An 18,255-nucleotide genomic window follows, 5' to 3' on the forward strand; every position below is an offset into this window, starting at 1 on the left:
AGTCTGTACAGAAGGGATAAGGACCATGTTCATGAGCCTTCTGTGATCATTTACTGACCAAGTGTGGACATATTTCTTGCTGTTGTTTGAGCAGGAGAGTGGACAAAATCGAAAGGAGAGAAAGAAAGACAAAGAAAGATGTGTATGTACACCCTTCCTTCCCCTGGGTGCCACTGCTTGCCTGTTAGCAATTTCCCCTGTAGTGGCATTTAAATGATTATGAGAAAAATGTGTTGCTGCTTAGTGCCTTAAGTATTGGTGCCATTGGTAAAATTGTAGATGTCATGTGCCAAACACTTTTCAGAGTGCTCTATTGTATCTGTCACCGCTGAACTATCACAATGACATTGTGAAAAAAGTGGCATCTTATCTTTACAAATAAGGAATATAAAGCAGGTTGGGTTGCATAGAGCTTCTAAGCAAGTGGGAGAGAATCTAAGAATATACATTACTTAGGCTCACATGATAAAGACCAACCAGTTTGAGTGGAAGGCATGTGAAGTATACTCTCCACAGGTGGAGAAAATTAAATACAAGGAAGAGAAATGAATGCAAGGTGGGTACGTGTCCTCAGAGGTGTCTGGACGAAGTATGGTGGGAAAATAAGAATATTTGGGAAGTTTGAAAGTGCAAAAATAGCTCTCCAAACTTAATGGCAAGCTACACAGAATTGAGTTATAGGTTAAACTTATTATGCAGCCTTGTTTTGTGTCCCTTCAAAGCTTCAAAACAGGGACAGCAATGAACTGTTGCTGCATCTGTAAATAGGCTATCTGTTTCCTTTCTTCTTGTAGTTGGAAAGAATCATTCATGCCAGCACAGCTAATGAGCTTTAGCTGTTGAATGAAATTATGTATTCTGTTCAGTAAGGCTCTTCTCATGCTGCCATTGTCTCCTGCTTGCCTTGGTGTCTTTAGCACCATGCTACCAGTCATAATGGCCAAGCTCTCCAGAGAGTCTGGGTCATCCTGAACCTCTAAAGAGAGAAGTCCTTTGGGCAAAGTTAGCCATAGCAGGATGTCATTTTTCTATACATACTATGACTTATCTTCATCAAGCCTTCTGAAAAATTCTAGGGGGAAGCCATTCAGTTTTTTTAAAGTTTATTTTGAAACAAAATCTTAATCTACCAAATTATATAAGAAGTTTGAGTTTCTTGGTACACAAGTTTACCTTCATATATTGAGTAAAAAATATGAATAAGATGTAGTTTTCTCCTCCAAGATTTTTCTCTGTTTCACTGGAGGTTTCTTTTGTTTTTTTGTTTTTTTTTTTTTTGTTTTGTTTTTTTTTTTGTGTGTGTGTGTGTGTGTAGGCTTGTAGCATTTCTATTACTTATTGCATGGGATTTAAACTTCTCTTTAGTTCCCAGAGAATTGAAACACGGACCATGGGCATGGTACACAAGTATTCTTTATCACAATTCTATGTAGCCCCAGCCCTAAATCTAAACTTTAACATTTAGTTTTCCTTAAATATTTCTCTGAGATGACCACTTTTCTCTACTTCTTAGAAAAGGTAAACCAATTACCCGGATGTCACTGTGAAGTAACTTCTCCTTTTTTTGCTGATCTGTCTTGGGGGCTAAGCTCTGTGGGGTTTGCCTCCTTGATATACTTGGTGGCTGTAGCCACACACACACACAAAACTACAAGTTTTTAGTTTTTGGTTTTTCTATTTGCATCGCTGATTCAATAATAAATAGCTCAGTTCAGGCCTCCAGTCTATGGTACACTGCCATATACACTCAGAGTGAAGTTTTCACATCTTATGGTATTAGGTAAAGAATTCGCCAAAAGGGGGTAGAAACTTTACAGAAATGCATAGAGGTTTGTTTTCATGGTTATTTTAAACTCCATCAACTTGACAGTCAAGATTAATCATCACAGCTCATAAATCTGCTTTCAAAACTATGGCAGTATATGAATACCTTCACAATTTTTTTCACTTGATATATCTTTTGATGGGGAACTAATCTCAGTGAGTGACAAGAAAAATATTTATAATGACTGAAACATCCAGTCAAAAGGGACATCATGCAAGTTTTCTGTAGCTTAGTCTGTTATGACGTTTTAAGGGTATATTAGAATTAAAGGAGGCTCTCCTGTGCTCTGTAGTGAGAACATCTGCTGACACATGGCCACTTGCAATTACTGCTTAACATGTACTCTCTTCTATCTCAGCCATTTATGAATTAATAAGACCTGCCTAGACTTTACAGATCTCAGATATGTAATACTATATATTCAAGAAGTAGTATTTATGTAGCTGTAAACATTTGTTCTTCTAACATGTAGACATTTAAGACTATCCCTGGCACTGTATATCACAGTGAGAATACTAGCTTTCTAACTAAAACAAATGGCTGCTAGAGTGTATTATTAAATTCCAACTACCTTACTTGTTAGAAAATTGTGCTCTTTTTTTTTGTACACAACTTTGTGCCTTTTTATTAAATTAACATTTTCAACTCTAGCAAATAATAGCGGTTTTTCTTAACATTATGTTTCTAATCATTTATATAATTTAAGCTAATACTTGGTGAAATCCTTCCAGTTTGTGCATTTATGCAGCTGCTCATGTAAAATTACATTAGTTTGTGTCTAAAATGTACAAGGCCCTAGATTTCCTTCCTGGGTATTGCAATAGGTATCACAGAGACTCTACTTGTAGCTCTGACTTCTGCACCTGAGTCACCACTGTGAGACAATCACATCATCAAGCCACGTACATTACTAAACAGTGCTGACTTCATTGCAGTATTTCCTTTAGGCTACTATTTGGGAGACTCCCTTCCAATAGAGGAAGTAGGCCGGTGAAGGCCAGTGTTTTTGTTTCAGATCCTTCACATCGCTGGAAAGCTGCATCCTCTGTAGAAAATAGAGCTGTATGTGTGCCAGAGTGTAACCCTGACATTCATCAGGGAGAGGGAGGAGGTCACATAATGCTTATGTCTTTCAGCAGTAATCCTCCCATTTGGCAAGAGCTGGACAGGAAGTGTTTAACAATGGGATTTTATAAAACTCAGTGTAGTAATGAATTTTTATATTTGAATGGATCTGAGGAAGTTTTTATTTTTTTTCTTTTGTCCCCCTAACAGGATGGGCACTTAGAGTGAAGATGTCTATGCACTTGAGAGCATTTGCTTACTTTGTTGGACTTTGTGTAATGTTTTTTCATTTCATCATGTCAACAAAGGGAGAAAGGGAAGGAAGAGCTGCAGGAGCCTCTATATTGATAGTCAAACAGTTTGCTTAAGGGAGTTAGTGAGAAAGTAGCCGTCTTTTAGAAAGGTGATTTTATCAATAACAGAGGCCTTAGAATGTCTTCAACTAGGCCAGAAACAATGGAGTTACTTTTTAACGTTTGCACTGTAAGACTTGGTAGTTTAAAAAGTTTTATACACAGATAGCTTTATGTCAAGAACTAAATTTACAGGAACTAGAGGAAAAAATACTCCTGCTTGACCCCATTCATACAAGTTCTCCAAGGCAGCTACAGATACAAGTTTCTTAAGACTGTAGAGAGTTGGTTAGTAGTACAAAGAGGACATCTGCCAAGGAACAAAGTGAACCCTTTTCCAAGACCTAGGAAGTGGTACAGATTTTAGACACAAGAACAGTGTAGATCTTCACTAACCAGTGACCCTTGTCAGTAACAGGAAGTTAGGCACTTTACAGCTAAAAGGGAAAAAGAGAAGGAAGAGTCAGAGATTCAGAAAGGCATGTAAATTATAAACCTGGTTCTGAAAGACATTCTGCTTCACTGAGGACCAGCTTTAATAAAGGTCACAAAATTTGGGGTAGCATATATTCATTTTATGGCATGTTTCCCTAGTATTTAGATAAAGTCCTAATAAAGGCATCAAGAAAGAATATTATAAACTGGGAACATCATGTAAAGACAACTGACTGTAGGATTGCACAGCTATTAAGTATAATAGGATGTTGTTTTTTAATGACAGATAATGTTTCATCTGTGATTCTGTCTTACCTCTCCAGAGTCTTTAGTTACACTATGAACTTCAAGTACTCAGAGCCCACAGAGATCTAGAATACCTTATATCACTGACCCATTATTCATATTACTCTCTTCCCAAAACATAGATTGTGTACTTCAGCTTGTAGGTGAGGGTACTTCTATGAAGGAACTAATCTCCATGGTTTAACTTTTCCAGATAAGTGAATCATATACCATTTAAAACTAACAACTAAACAAAAATGTAATTTCTGAAGTGTGCTTGTATTTTTTAGTTTCTCTTAAGAAAGAAATAGATCCCTTTGCAGCAGCATTTTGGTAAATTGAAGCTGCAGCTACAGATAGCATTTGTGCTGTGCCTGTTGAATATATTGAGGCCTCTGATGTTTGGGCATGGAGTTGTAATTGCTAGTCTTTCTTTGACTGAATTGTGCCTTTAAAACACGGGGACTGTGCCTGCTACTTCTCTATCCCCACAGCACTAGAACAGTGCCAATAAAGGTTCCATAAATACTTGGTTGGTTTCTAAGGATAGTTTTATTCTCCCATAATGTTGCCTTTTTCAGTCAGTATTACTTAGCTTGGGCTTAATGGCAATGTAAACACCTTTTCTCACTTGTTTTGTTGCCCCAGTTGATCCTTTTCTGTCCTTTCATTTCCTGAATTTGAATAGATAATTTAAATATAGATAAATATAAATAGATAATTTAAGGATGATTTAAAATTATCTTTAAGCTTCACAAGAGCTGTCACCTATACTACATAAGGAATTACTTAGATACATTGTCTAGTAGTGACATTAACTTGGTTCATTGCACTTATCTGTCCAAGTCCTGTGGACCCCAAGTAATTCATCCAGCATAATTATGCTTTTTAAGGTTTATGTCCAATTGAGAAAACCTTTATTCTCTAGTTTAACTGGCCATCTTAGCAAAAGTTGCCATGTTACACAGGAAATGTCCAGGCAAAGTGCAGTTAGTGAGGGCTAGAGTTTAACACTTGAGTTTCTGTTAGTATTAGCACATTTGGGGCACATGTGTGCAGCACTTAGGATTCTCTCTGTGTTAGGATTCTAATTAACACAAGAATATCTAGAGAAACAAATGCATTGTATAACACATTTCTTCTGTCTGTACAATGCATTGTATAACACATTTCTTCTGTCTGTACATCCACTAATCACATTTAAAAGGAGGAAATAAAAACACCCAAATTATATAAATGTCCTCTTAACCTTCTCTTATAGCTTCTTAAAAAATAAAATAAAAATATGATTGCTGTCCAAGGCAGAGGATTTCATATATGTGCTCGCTCAGTTTATAAATATTTGTCTATCAGTTAGTCGAAGTAGGATTCTGATAGGGTTGGTGGTACAGCTGTGAACAAGGCGGTACGGTCCCTGCCATCCTTATCCCTTACTGACAGGCACTATGGCAGAAGAGTGAGAAGCAGTTGCCAAATAAGTGCTGCATAGACGAGAGCTTAGAAATTGTGTGTGCTGAAGTGGAAGCTGTTCAAATTGCTGAGAGTCTGAAATGTCATGTCAAAGTCATAAAATGCCATGTCTAGACAGATTGGGAAACTGGTAGAACTGGGAAACAAGCCCTAAGAAACTGGAATTTGGAGCAGCTTGCTTTTTAAAGCATTGGATATTAATATTCATAGACTTCTCATGCCATTAATTCAGGTAAATACTGCTGATAGCTCTCACTGTCTGGTCTATGTGCTAAAGTGGCAGTGCCAAATGAAGTAAATGTCCTTGAACTTAAAACTGCCAAATAGAATTTTAATCCTTTTACTAAGGGGAAAATCCTAACAGAACAATGAGTCAATCTTTTACTACATTACCCAAGTCTGATGCTCTTTAGAGAGTTTTCAGAGAATTGCTTATGCAATACCCATTTTGTCCACTGTTGCCTCAGAGGTTTCATATTAATCAGCTTATGAAAGTTCTTTGGTTCGGTGTACACTGTACCTGAGCTGACTTCTGAGTTAATCAGTCCTGTTCACAGGTCTCAAAGGGTCTATAGGTGAAAAAAACCACAAGGCAATTGAACAAGGACTCCTATTTAACCTGCCACAGTCCATTCTCCCTTCTCCAGTGCAGTTTATTCCTTAGTCTAAAATTGTGTAACCCTTTTAAAAAACTGGGGATAAGAAATAGTCTTTGGTCCCTTGGAGATTACTGCTTGCAGGAATCTGGTTCTAGGTGTCCACCTCTCCTATTACCTTTTGCTCAGATTTAGAAGGTCTGTGTGTAACCCATTGCCCAAAGAAAAAAAGAGATGTTTCCTTTTCTCAACATTGCTATCTGCTGCCCTTCTTCCTTAGTTTCTTGATGGTTAATTGCTTCTGGACATCTTTCAATTTTATATATATATATATATATATAAGACACATGTATTTATGCCATACAGAGATGTGGAAAACTCTAGATGCAATTAAACAGATAAGTAAAAATGCCAGGTAAACATTTGCTTTATTTATTTTCCTGGTCAATTAATTATCACTTTAATAAGAATTGCCTTACATGACTTGATACATCTAAAATGGGATTTCCCAACTGATACCTTGACATATAGTGTATTTCTCATTATAATTATATTTATTTCTGTATGCATATTATAATGCTAGGAACTCGGATCTCTTGTACACAGAACAATGCCATATATATTGGCACCTTTTATATATTTTGAAACTTGAAGTATATCTTAATGAAAGTTGATCATTATGTGTCTTTTGTTTTAAGCTGAGTATGTGTTAAGTTTATTGTTTCCCATCGTGACACAAATAGTAAGTGAAACCAAGACCCAAACTCAGTCTCTGCACTGTTCATATTATGTCTCAGCACAGGAACATAATACCCCACCTCCTAGTTAAAATGTCTTTACAGAAGAAATGAAATGAACATAAAGGACAGTGTACTGTTTTACACAGTAGCTCTTACTAGTGTGTTAGCCTTGTATCATAGTAAAGAAAGCTAAGCTAGCAAAAACGGAGTGTGGTAAACCCTGGAGGAAGCTCGAGTTTCATGTTAGTCTGGCAGTCTCCTTTCTCCCTGTACTCCTAATATCAACCAGTTAAATAAAGAATTAACCAATTTGGTTTTAATTTTCCTGTCTTTGGCCCACTTTTAAGGTAACTGCTCATTCGTGAAAATGTAATTAGTGTTGCTTTATTTTTCCTTCCCTGTGGGAGTAAGAGGTAGAGAAACATAGCTTGATTACTTGTAAGTTCATTCTTTCAGCCTCTCAGTTGTCTCTAGTTACCCAAGAACACTTTAGCACTGGGCTTAAGCAATTAGATTTGGAGCCAGGAAGGGTTTTGTGTATGTATTTGGACTTCTATATCTTCAGATGGGGTAAGAAATGAAACATACTGTTTATATCATCTGATAGGGTAAGAAATGAAACATACTGTTCTCACATGAATTTTCAGTGACAGGATTACACCTTTCACCAAAGATATTTGTGTGTGTGTGTGTGTGATGGAGAGGAAAAAGAATGAACTAAGTTAGATAGAAGTTTTGATGTTTAGATGACATGTTTCTTTGCCACAGTGCCTTTCCTCATAAGTTAATTTTCTAGTGGATAGTTTCTCCCTTTAATGTAGTGAAAAAGGTAAACTGGTAGGTAGATCTAACGTAGGTCTGTGTGATGAGAAAACTTTCCTCACTGAGACAGTATCCAAAGCATTCCAGTGCTAGTTTGTTGTATAAGCTTAGCACATTTCTTTTCCCTTTGTTCCCGTAGGTTCTGTTCTTCATCAGAAGAAAACACTGTGACATGTTAATATACAACAGCCACAAAATCCTGCCCTCGTCTACTGCCCTCTGTGCTGTGACGAGAGATCACTGTCAGATTTCCTAAAATGCAAGGTGCCCTTTGCTCTGTTTTCACCAAATACAGTCGGTTACCTGAGGAATATTTGCATTGCTGCTGCTGTTTTAAAGCAAACACCTGTTTATCTCTTTAAAAAGAATATCTATCATAGAACTTAACATCATGAGGCTATAAAATCTCAGTTCTTCTTTGTCATAAAAAGTTACTGAAACATTGAAAAAGTAGTAAGAAAAAGTCCACAAAGGAAACTTGTTTCATCATACTACTGTTCAATTGTAAAGGTTTTAGATTTTTTTTAACAACTTTATTTTACAAAACAAAGATAAATGTACTGATTTTAAGCATTTTTTGCATAAAATTATACAATACATTTTTGTCAGTACTTTTTTTCAGATTTTAAAATAATTTTTGCATAAAACTGTATGAATATATTTTTTAGTCAGTACTTGATTTTTTAAAGGTTTGATAGTATGCATTGAACTTAATAGTTACAATGAGCATAAAGTACATGTAAAACAAAATGTAACATGGAAATAGTCAAAGTTTTCTTGTTGTATAGAGATTTTTTTGTTTTGTTTTGTTTTGTTTTCTTTATTTCTTGGACTTCATACAGTCTGTGAGTTGTTTCTGGGGCAGTGCAAGCCTCTGGGGTTAGCATCCCACTATCAGTGACTGCATATTATGTCTGTTCTTTTGTGACTGGGTTATCTCACTCAGAATGATATTCTCTAGATGCATCCATTTTCTGAAGAATTTGGTTAAGTCATTGTTTCTGGTGGCTGAGTAGTATTCCATTGTGTAAATGTACCACAATTTTTGTATCCATTCATCTTCTGAAGGACATCTGGGTTCTTTCCAGCTTCTGGCTATTATAAATAGAGCTGCTATGAACATTGTGGTGCATATATCTTTGTTGTGTACTAAGGTGTCTCTGGGGTATATGCCCAGAAGTGGAATAGCTGGGTCTTCAGGTAGTATAATGTCTAATTTTCTGAGGTATCGCCAGACTGATTTCCAGAGTGGTTGTATTAGTTTGCAACCCCACCAACAGTGGAGAAGGGTTCCTCTTTCTCCTCAAGGTTTTAGATTTTTACAGTGTTCCTTCAGTACTGGTTCATTTTTGTAGCCCTGCAGTTGTATTATATTGAAAGTAACCATATACTTAAACTGTTATAAATAAATATATGAACAACTTATGGGAATATATTATATTGACACAATACATTATGTCAAATTACTCCTGAAATTGCCTCTATTTTGACTAATCATGTAGATTTTTCTTTCACTTTGCTATTCTGATAAATTATCTTAAAATATTAATGCATCAAAAGTAGAGGGTTTTTGTTATTGTTTAGTTTCTTAAGCATAACAGATTTATGAGCCATGCCAGGATTGTGTGTATGTGTGTGTGTGTGTGTGTGTGTGTGTGTGTGTGTGTGTAAATAGTAGCTATAAAATGCTAACTCAAAATGCTTATTGACCTTACTGTTGGTCACTGCTAACACCTAATGCTAGCAGTAGGCATTCTTGACAATTACCTGTTTTAACATTGATTGACAGAAGCTTATAAAGACATCGCATGATCTCCTGAGAAGTATCCACAATACCTACACATGTAGAAGATTGTACAATCAAATGCAGTAAATAAGGCATGATTGTTGCTCATTTTGATCTAAAAATTGAGAAGCCAGTACAATATAATGATAGTTTTGTCATTCATAAGTTGATAACCAAATTGCTATAATGAGAAAAGGAGCTGAGAGATTAAAGTTTAAACAGAAGGAAGTACAGCAGCCCTGAATCTGACAAGGCATATAGGTGAGTCTAATTTATACCGTCACATCCATGCCTTTGGGTTAGACTTACTCTAAGTAGCAGTGTTGAATTTAGGTCTGTGACTTTGGTATTTGTTTTTATTTCTTTAGCCTTTTTCTTTCTGCCTTTATATAATTATTATTACTCTTGCAGGGATGGGCATGCCTGCTACACCATGTGTGTGTGTAACGCTTTATAGCATGAGTTCTCTCCCTTTTCATCTTTACCTGTAATCCAGGGATTAAACTGAGGTCATTAGGATTGCACAAGAAATCCTTTCCTTAGCCCTCCAACCCCTTGTAAATCTTAGATAACTTTTAGCATAGCACTTTAATTCTGCTGCCCTTTTTAATGCTGTAGTTCCTGGCATTGTTATAATATTCACTGAAGTGATTATAATATGCTTCTTTAATTTGTTATAATCAATTTAAGATCATAGTTAATTTAACACTGATTAAATTAGTGCTGAGTGATCACTAGGCTCCTTCATTTTGAATCTGTCTCCATCAATAATCTCCACAGAGTGACCACTCAGGTTTGCCTAAATGACAAAACTGAACATACAAAATTCTTGACCTCCATAAAAGATTTACTTGCTACATTTGAAATCATTGATAGCCTCTAGTCCCTGTTTACTTTGCAGTATTTTTAAACTGAGGTTTGCATATTCTTTCCTCGTTAGATTAGGCAGCCACTGTGTGGCAGTGTCAGCCACCAGCTCTGGGAACTGCTTGATCTTAGTACTGCAATGTGGAACTCCAATTCTGCTCTGTAGTGCAGAAGCAATGGTGCTTTGGGTTCTAGTGACACCTGCTGGTACTTTTTTTCCCCCTCTAGACCACTTTTTGAGAAAGAATCATTTTAATTCATTGCAATGTCATAAAAGGCCTCCTTTTTTTGTGACTATTAAGCTTTGCTATGGTTGCTAGAAGCAGCAACCACATTTGGATTCTACATTTGGCTTAAGAGAAAGAGCTGTCCTCTTCCTACAGGAGAGATTAGGCCAAAAAGAATGAAGACATTATTATGTAGCAAAGTTGGAATGTCTGTATAATAGTATCACAGGAAGTGCTTCTAAGGATTGGTACTCTGAGAGAACATGCCTGACAGACACATCATGGGAGGTCACCATATTTTTCATAACATCTGAGGGTACTCAAAGGCAAGGTTAGCAGTTCTATTCCATTTCTGGTGAAGTTATAGTTTCAGATGAATGCTGAACAATGACTATTTTGATCACAGTACACTGATGTAAACTTTGCATTTGTATAAATGTTGCAGGAATAGATTCTCTTTTTAAAAATTAATACTGACAACAAGGTTAAAAATCATCTTTGGTACTCAGCTCCTCCTTTCTCCTCTCTCTGGCCATATTAAAGCTTCCACTTTCCTGTGTTTTCCACATACCTTTTCCTAAAGTGCATGCACATACTTTGTTGTTGGCTTGTAGACTTGAAACAAAGTAGCTAGTATTTGTACAGTCCAGCATCCTAAGTCATGCCATTAACAATTTGATATTCTATCTCAGCAACAGTTTTAAAGTTGCTTTAGTGTGCAACTGTAGTAAATGCCCAAGATTTAAGGAAAACATTGATAGGATTACGATTTTCCAGTTCCATTAAAAAGCAGTGATTAACTTTTACAGTTGTTTAATAAGTTGTTCTAACACTGAACAAACCTTCCATTTGACCACTGCTACACTCCCATAACCCGAACTAGCTAGCTTTTCAACATAAGACCCATACTTCTTAATTGTGTCTAACAGTGTCAAAGTGATCTGTGTTTATAGTTCATGTGGAGAGAGGAGTAAAATTGGCTGTGAGGAAATTTTATTTGAACATTTTCTTTTTATGTCATTGAAAAGTATATATTTCATCATTCAAACCTTTAGACACTTGAGTGTCTTTTTTATTTAGAACTGAAAGTGGCCAAGTTTTAATTTCCGGAAAGCCTTGGAAAGCTTAAAAGACCAGATTCCACTTTACCATAACTAAAGTTACCTTCAAGATTTTGTTTAGTTCTTACTGTTTGGCTTAGAACATTTTAAATGATTATGCAGTATTCAGAACTATTACAGCAGTTTCCTTTCATTCCTGTCCAGTTTTAAACTGTTTACATATTATTTACATGGACCTCTCTGAGGTTATTTTTCACCCTGACTTTTCATTGTTTGGAATCTGTCAGAGAAATAAAATGTAAGAAGCAGGTGGTTCTCAGGGAAGGTCACCTTTCCTCAAGGTCTTGCTATCATTTAAGAAAAGATTGGTAGCCTCTTCCTAGCCATGAATGCCATAGAAAACTACAGTAGCTGTATTTTGAAGTACTAAGTAATTACAAAGACTGTTTCTGAAACTGTTATTCCTTTTCTTTTTTTGTTTTGTTTGTTTTCATAAATTTATAGTTTTCTTGAAGTCATTAAATTGCCAGACATTAGATCATATATTTATTTATTAAATACTTACTGTTTATAGCTAATAAACCCTGACTGTGTTGTGGATTTTCATTAAATAGAATGAAATTGAGTAAAACCAGGTAACTTGGTTTCATAAAGAGAAAATTATAATATTGGCAATAATGAACCATGAGTTGATGATAAATATACAAGGCATAGTGGTGGAGAAAGGACAGAATAGGCAGTTCCTCCAAGGTGACAGGGCACAGATTGAGCCAAAGATCAGTGGGGACTGCTTTGGAAGAGAAATGCTTGATTTGGGATTTGAGACAGTATGGGACTAGATAGGTGATCAGACTTTAGAAACAGTCGAATAAACAGGCTTCTTGAAGTTTTTTTGTGATGGCATTCATTCCTTCAGGACAACAGAAGCCCAGTATGCAGCAAGCTGGGTTTGTGAGCCTTCTGAACCTGATTCTGGGGGATGTCAGTATCGATATGTGGTTTCTCCATCACTTGCTTCTCCTTGGAGAGCCTTGTCACTAAAACCTCAGTTTCCCTATCTCTCTGCTTTTCTCTTTGTGTGTATTTATAGTTTTTAATTTTTCCATTTATACAGCCTGGTATTTAAGGCACCCATCTTCCTTCCCTAGCATCTGTTTCACTAGTCTCATTTCTGACCCCTCATCTAACTACTACATTTTGGAATGTCTCAGCATAGACTTTTCTTTCTCCATCTTATGACTGTTGTGAGATAGTATCCTCTTCAGTGTGCAGCCCTCTGAGGTCCACATAACACATCTTCATCTAACAACTTAATATCAGTAGTGTCTCATTTTCCATCTATCTCAGGGCTGTGTCTTGGACCCACTGCAGTACCTCCTACACTACGATCGATGCATCTGTTCAAGGTTGGGTTTGGAGGATTAAGATTGGTAGTGTGCATTTCTCCTCACCATTGCTGCTGTGTGGCAAGTACATACAAATGTTTGTCTGGTTTGTGGCAGTTGCTGAGTTGTATGCCACTCTGGTTAACAGGTGGTAGTTTCATCACGTAGGTTTGTTTTGTGATGTTGTATAGTGATGACTTTCTTCTTCACTATCCAACAGATGAATTTAGCAAATGAATTCCAGGAACTTTTTGAGTCATTCATTGTCAGATAAGAACTTAGGAATCAATTGGTTTCATTTATGTGTATGCCTCCAGTTATATATTTTTGTTCCACATACAAAACTTAACATTTTCTATGATTATGTTATTTAGTATACCAGCTTAATGCATTAATTTATATCCCAACCAATATGTTTACTCTGCTCATTTGATTGATCTATGACTGTATAACCCATCAATAAGATAACTGGCTATCAATGATTAAAACTGTGGATGGTCTGCAGATATAGTTGAATAGTTCTCAGTTCTGTTCAGGAATGAAACAGAACAAAAATCATATAGTTTAAACAGTGAGAAGGTGGACTTGTTTTCCTGAAGTTAGAGAGCAGGATGGTAATTAGAAAGGAGACTCCTCAGACCATTTTGAGAAAGCAGAGAAATGCCTGGGTGTTAGGGCCAAACTAAGAAATCCCAGGAAAATCCTGGCATCTGCAAAACAGGACCTGAGTAACCATTGGGAAGGTAAGCAGCCTGCAGCCTTCTAACCTTCTCCAGACCTAGAACTGGAGATAAAAAAACAAAGATACTCTGGTTTTTATCTCCTGCATTATGGGATCTCCAGATGCTCCAGGACATCCTGAGGCTTGTGCTGCTCACCGCCAACCTGCTCTAGAGAGCACTGAGTGACAGATACTGTAAACATCCTACACTCTCAGCTGTGAAAAGTAAGAAAGCTGGGAGAAGGCTGTTTACTCTCTCTGCCTTGGAAATCAACTAAGAGAAATGAATTTTAGATGGCCCGTGTCTTGTAGTTGATCCTATCAGTGATCTGTTATGAGGTCAATTCTAAAAGGTAAAAAGGGGTGAACTACTCCGTGTGAAGAAGTGCAAGGGATCTTTGGGAGATCTGGGAGTTATTTTTAACTGTTTAAGAAGACCAGATATGGTGGTGTGTACCTATTATCCCACTACTCGGGAGGCTGAGACTGTTGAATAGCTTAAACCAGATTGGACTACCATTTTGGGCTAACCTTGGCTACATCAAGAAACCTGTCTCATAAAAGGTTTGTATGAGACTATATTTCATGTGTTGCTGTGGTAGCCTGCTGTATGAAATCAATATAACACTAAGTGCCTGCACATTAGCTTACCAACTTGGCTAGCATTTTATACACCAAGTTTGTGTTTTGATGGTGTCTGGGACTTGCTACTTTACCAGAGATCAGAGGCAGTTTAGATCTTCATGTAGGAAGAATGGTAGGATAAACAATATGGCAGAAACCTGCTATTTAACAACTATATAATTATAAATTTCCAGAAAAGGTGGGGTTGTAGGGTGCAGTTGGGATACAAGAAGGGAATTTTAAGTAAAATCTACTGAATTAACTTCAGGTTTAACCTGTTTCTTTTTCCAATAAATCGTCCGTATTAAATGTTTATTGGACACCTCATCTAGAATTTGGGATTGTCCAAAATGTGAGTCTTTTGCATTGGGCATTCTAACAAGCATCTGCCACTAAGCTACATCCCCAACCCCAACAATTAGATATTGTTCTAATCAATATCAAACAAGTCTTCTTTTCAGAGATACTGAAGATACAGTACACAGCAAGCTCCTAGGATGTCAAAATACTTAATGTATATATTAAGTTTTATCTATACATATTTACTCACATATACCTTGGCATACTAGCATGCCTCAGTCATTTAAATCAAAAGACATTCTCGTGCCTTAAGTACATTAGAGAAGTATTTTATTTTTCCAGCTCCCCAAATGTAAATAAGGACTACTAGTGTAGTTTAAAAAAAAAAAAAAAGTGTATGAAACAGTGATTTCAGCATGTGAGTTCAAGAAAGTATCTGGACCAACTGGTTTTATATCAGTTACAGATACTGTTAAAGTACCAGCTAAGCTCAGCTTGGGTGAGTCATTAACATTTTTAGATTTGCCTTCAGGCTTAATGAAACCTTCAAAACAATGCTCTATAGTCTTCTGAAAGGAACAGTTACTATTGATTGAACTTGCACTTTCTGCCAGGGATGCCGACTGCTGGGGCAAGGACAGCTCTGCCGGAAGCATGTGCAGTGCTCTCATCTTCACTGCTTTTTACTGAGGTAAATTAACAAGAAAGACATCAGGATATTCCAGATCAAAGTTGATACTGATTTAGGTTTTCAAAGATTGTTGAAAAAAAATTATGTGTATTCTATTATTAAACACATTTTATTGACTGTCAGCCACTTCTGGGGTATAGAAATGTGATGGGGAAAAATGATTGCTGTATTGAGACTTAGAGATAAATAATACGTTATGGTAGATCTGTGTATTCTGTGTATTTATGTAAAATATCTAGCTGTATTCAATGATACTTTTGCCTTTTCAGATCTTTGATACCAAGTGGATTTTAATTTAATTTCAGAATGCTGATTTCATTGTCTGTGAAACACTTAAAGATCAACCCATTTTCTTCCTCATCTGTCTTCATTGTAACAATAGTTAGTGACCATGACATGGCTAACTCATAAGTAAACATGTGGTCAGAGTTTTCTTGATGTATTTTATATACATGCCATATGTCTTTGTTGAAAAATATTGTTAACCAGTATAAACGTATGTTTATTTACTATCTATTATATAAATGCAAATGTTATAATTTTACAAGTAAACTTAATTACTCTGAAACCTTTGTTCATATTTATAGCTTTATCTTCACATTATATATTTGTATAATTTAACAATGCTGTAAACGCTTTAAAAGGATATGAGTAAAGATCAATGTTCTATTGGAAAAATTAAAAAGCTTTTATCAATTTATTGTAAGTCTGTTTAAAACTTAATAAAATAAGATTTGCCAATTTCATTCATCTATGAGTTGCTTCATTGTCTTAATACATTAATGTTACGTCTAATGATGATCTCTTTCTGTAAAACTAATTTGACTAAGACTTCCCAATTTGAATATACTTAAAGTCTTCATTTGAAACTATAGAAAGCAGGCTACTAATTACAATATCAGCCATTGAAAAGTTAAATAAGTTATCTCTATATAAGCAACAAACAAAAATGAAGAAAAGTTGGCACCTTTCAACACCATAGAGAAAGGTAAAAGTGGGGCAGACTGCTTCACCTTGTCATAGGGCCATCAACTCTGGGAGGTATGAAAGAGACACCTGCTAGCTGCTGTCTGGGATGCCTCAAGTGTCCTTGGGCCTTTGATGTGCCTTAGTGGGTAAAGGTTTCTGCCACCAAGCCTGATGTTTAGTCCTTAAGATCTACATATTGAAAGGAGAAAACCACCTCCCATAAGGTTTCTTCTGATAGCCATTTGCTGGCCGATGTGTGCATGTACAGTAGAGCACACACACCAAATAAGTAATGTGATAAATTAAATATCAGTCTTCTAGCATCGTGTTAAGTGAGATTTCCTTAAAGACAGGGATATAAATTGTACATTTAGTGTTCTCATTTAAAGATTTTTAGAGTAATTATAGTTGAGATTTTTTTTTTAATTTGGGGGGAAGGAGAATGATTTATGACTATTTTTAAAATTTTTATTAAGGAAAAATATTTTTTAGTTTCAAACACCACTTAAATTTTTTAAATCTATAATTAACCAAAAGAAAAGAAATCTTGACCCCTTTATAGATCAAATTCCAGCTGTTAACATGCTTTACAGAACACTCTTCTGGATATAGTACAGTGTATTGTGATGTTAGAGTAATTGAAAAATGCCACCAAAAATGCTTTGGACAGTGCCATCCAACAATATATTATTTCAGCCCAAATCACAGTAGTATCAAGATGCCCACCCTTACAGATAATCTAATTACAGAAAAATTGGAACTATTAACTCTGCAGTATACTCCTGGGACAGGTCTGAGAAATACATCTAAAAACATAATCAAAACTAAAGATTAGAAATTAACTGAGTAAAATATGTATCTTTAGAGTGACTGCAAACATTTTGTTGACTTTTCAAAAGCTTTGTCACTAAAATGTCAGCTGTGGTTTTTTGTTTTAAGATTTATCTTATATATATATGAGTACACTGTCACTGTCCAGACACACCAGAAGGGGCATCGAATCTTGTTACAGATGGTTGCTAGGAATTAAACTCAGGACCTCTTGAAGATTAGTGCCCTAAACCACTGAGCCATCTCTCCAGCCCTTAAAGATTTGTTTTCTCTAAGTACACTCTCATCTTAAGACATATAAGAAGAGGGTGTCAGATTCCATTACAGATGGTTGTGTGCCACCATGTAGTTGCTAGAAATTGAACTTGGAAGATAGTGCTCTTAGTCTCTGAGCCATCTCTTTAGCCCCATTTTGGTTTTGGTTTTGTTTGTGTTAATTTTTAATAGTAACCTCAGGCTAAGGGGCAGGAAAAGGAAAAGATAGATTTTGTTTTTAAAAGTATGAATTCTTTATGTGTTGGTTTATATGATACAGGAATGCTAAGCACAGCTTCTTAACAGAAACTTGTTAAGAGAATAAAAGAAATACCAAAAGTTCAGATATTTAAGCTTCAACTTTTTTTTTTTTTTTTTTTTTTTTTTTTTTAACAGTGTTGCTCCGGTTTGGCTCAGGGGAGAAATGTTATTTTATATTAAGGTTTAATGGAGAAACCCAGATATGTAGTTTGATCATGTCTAGCACTTGAGAGTCTGACAACTTTCAGGACTTGGCAATGTCCTTCATTTTTTTAAAAAACCGTTGAGTTTCCTAAACAGTACTCAAAGGCTTTCAACATTAGACATGGATGCTCCTTTAAAAGTACCTCCAGTGGAAACTCTCCCAGACACACCAGGTCATCTGATCATGCAAACTTGTAGTGGCTATGACAGCATGAATGGGAACTATAAAGTCACCAAACCCCAGCATAGAGTAGGGAGTTGACCATGAAATTTCAACCTCAGACACGGAGCATGGTAAGTTCTCACTAAGAATGCATGTAGTCCCTGTAAGTATAGACTGATATTAAAGACTATTGGGTCGTTTTTTGGTTGGGGGCGTGAGCACGAGGGATAAGGAAGTGGGGTGGTTGGGTAGACTTGGGGAGCGTTGCAGGCATGCTTTTGGTAAATAAGATCAGAATACATTGTGATGAAATTCTCAA

General features: G+C 36.1%; 1 long non-coding RNA gene across 4 annotated transcripts in view; it reads left to right on the plus strand.

Annotated features, from left to right (window-relative positions):
- The window catches only part of LOC308420827, a 36,737-nt gene extending 20,771 nt beyond the window's left edge, over positions 1–15,966 (plus strand). For all 4 annotated transcript variants that reach the window (XR_013975037.1, XR_013975038.1, XR_013975039.1 and 1 more), the window contains 2 exons: positions 15,177–15,253; positions 15,523–15,966. This is a non-coding gene — a long non-coding RNA (uncharacterized lncRNA). The remainder of the gene's footprint in view (positions 1–15,176; positions 15,254–15,522) is intronic.
- The last annotated feature ends 2,289 nt before the right edge of the window (positions 15,967–18,255 follow it).

This window comes from Micromys minutus (assembly GCF_963924665.1).
Source record: "Micromys minutus genome assembly, chromosome: 5".
Taxonomy (NCBI): Eukaryota; Metazoa; Chordata; class Mammalia; order Rodentia; family Muridae; genus Micromys; species Micromys minutus.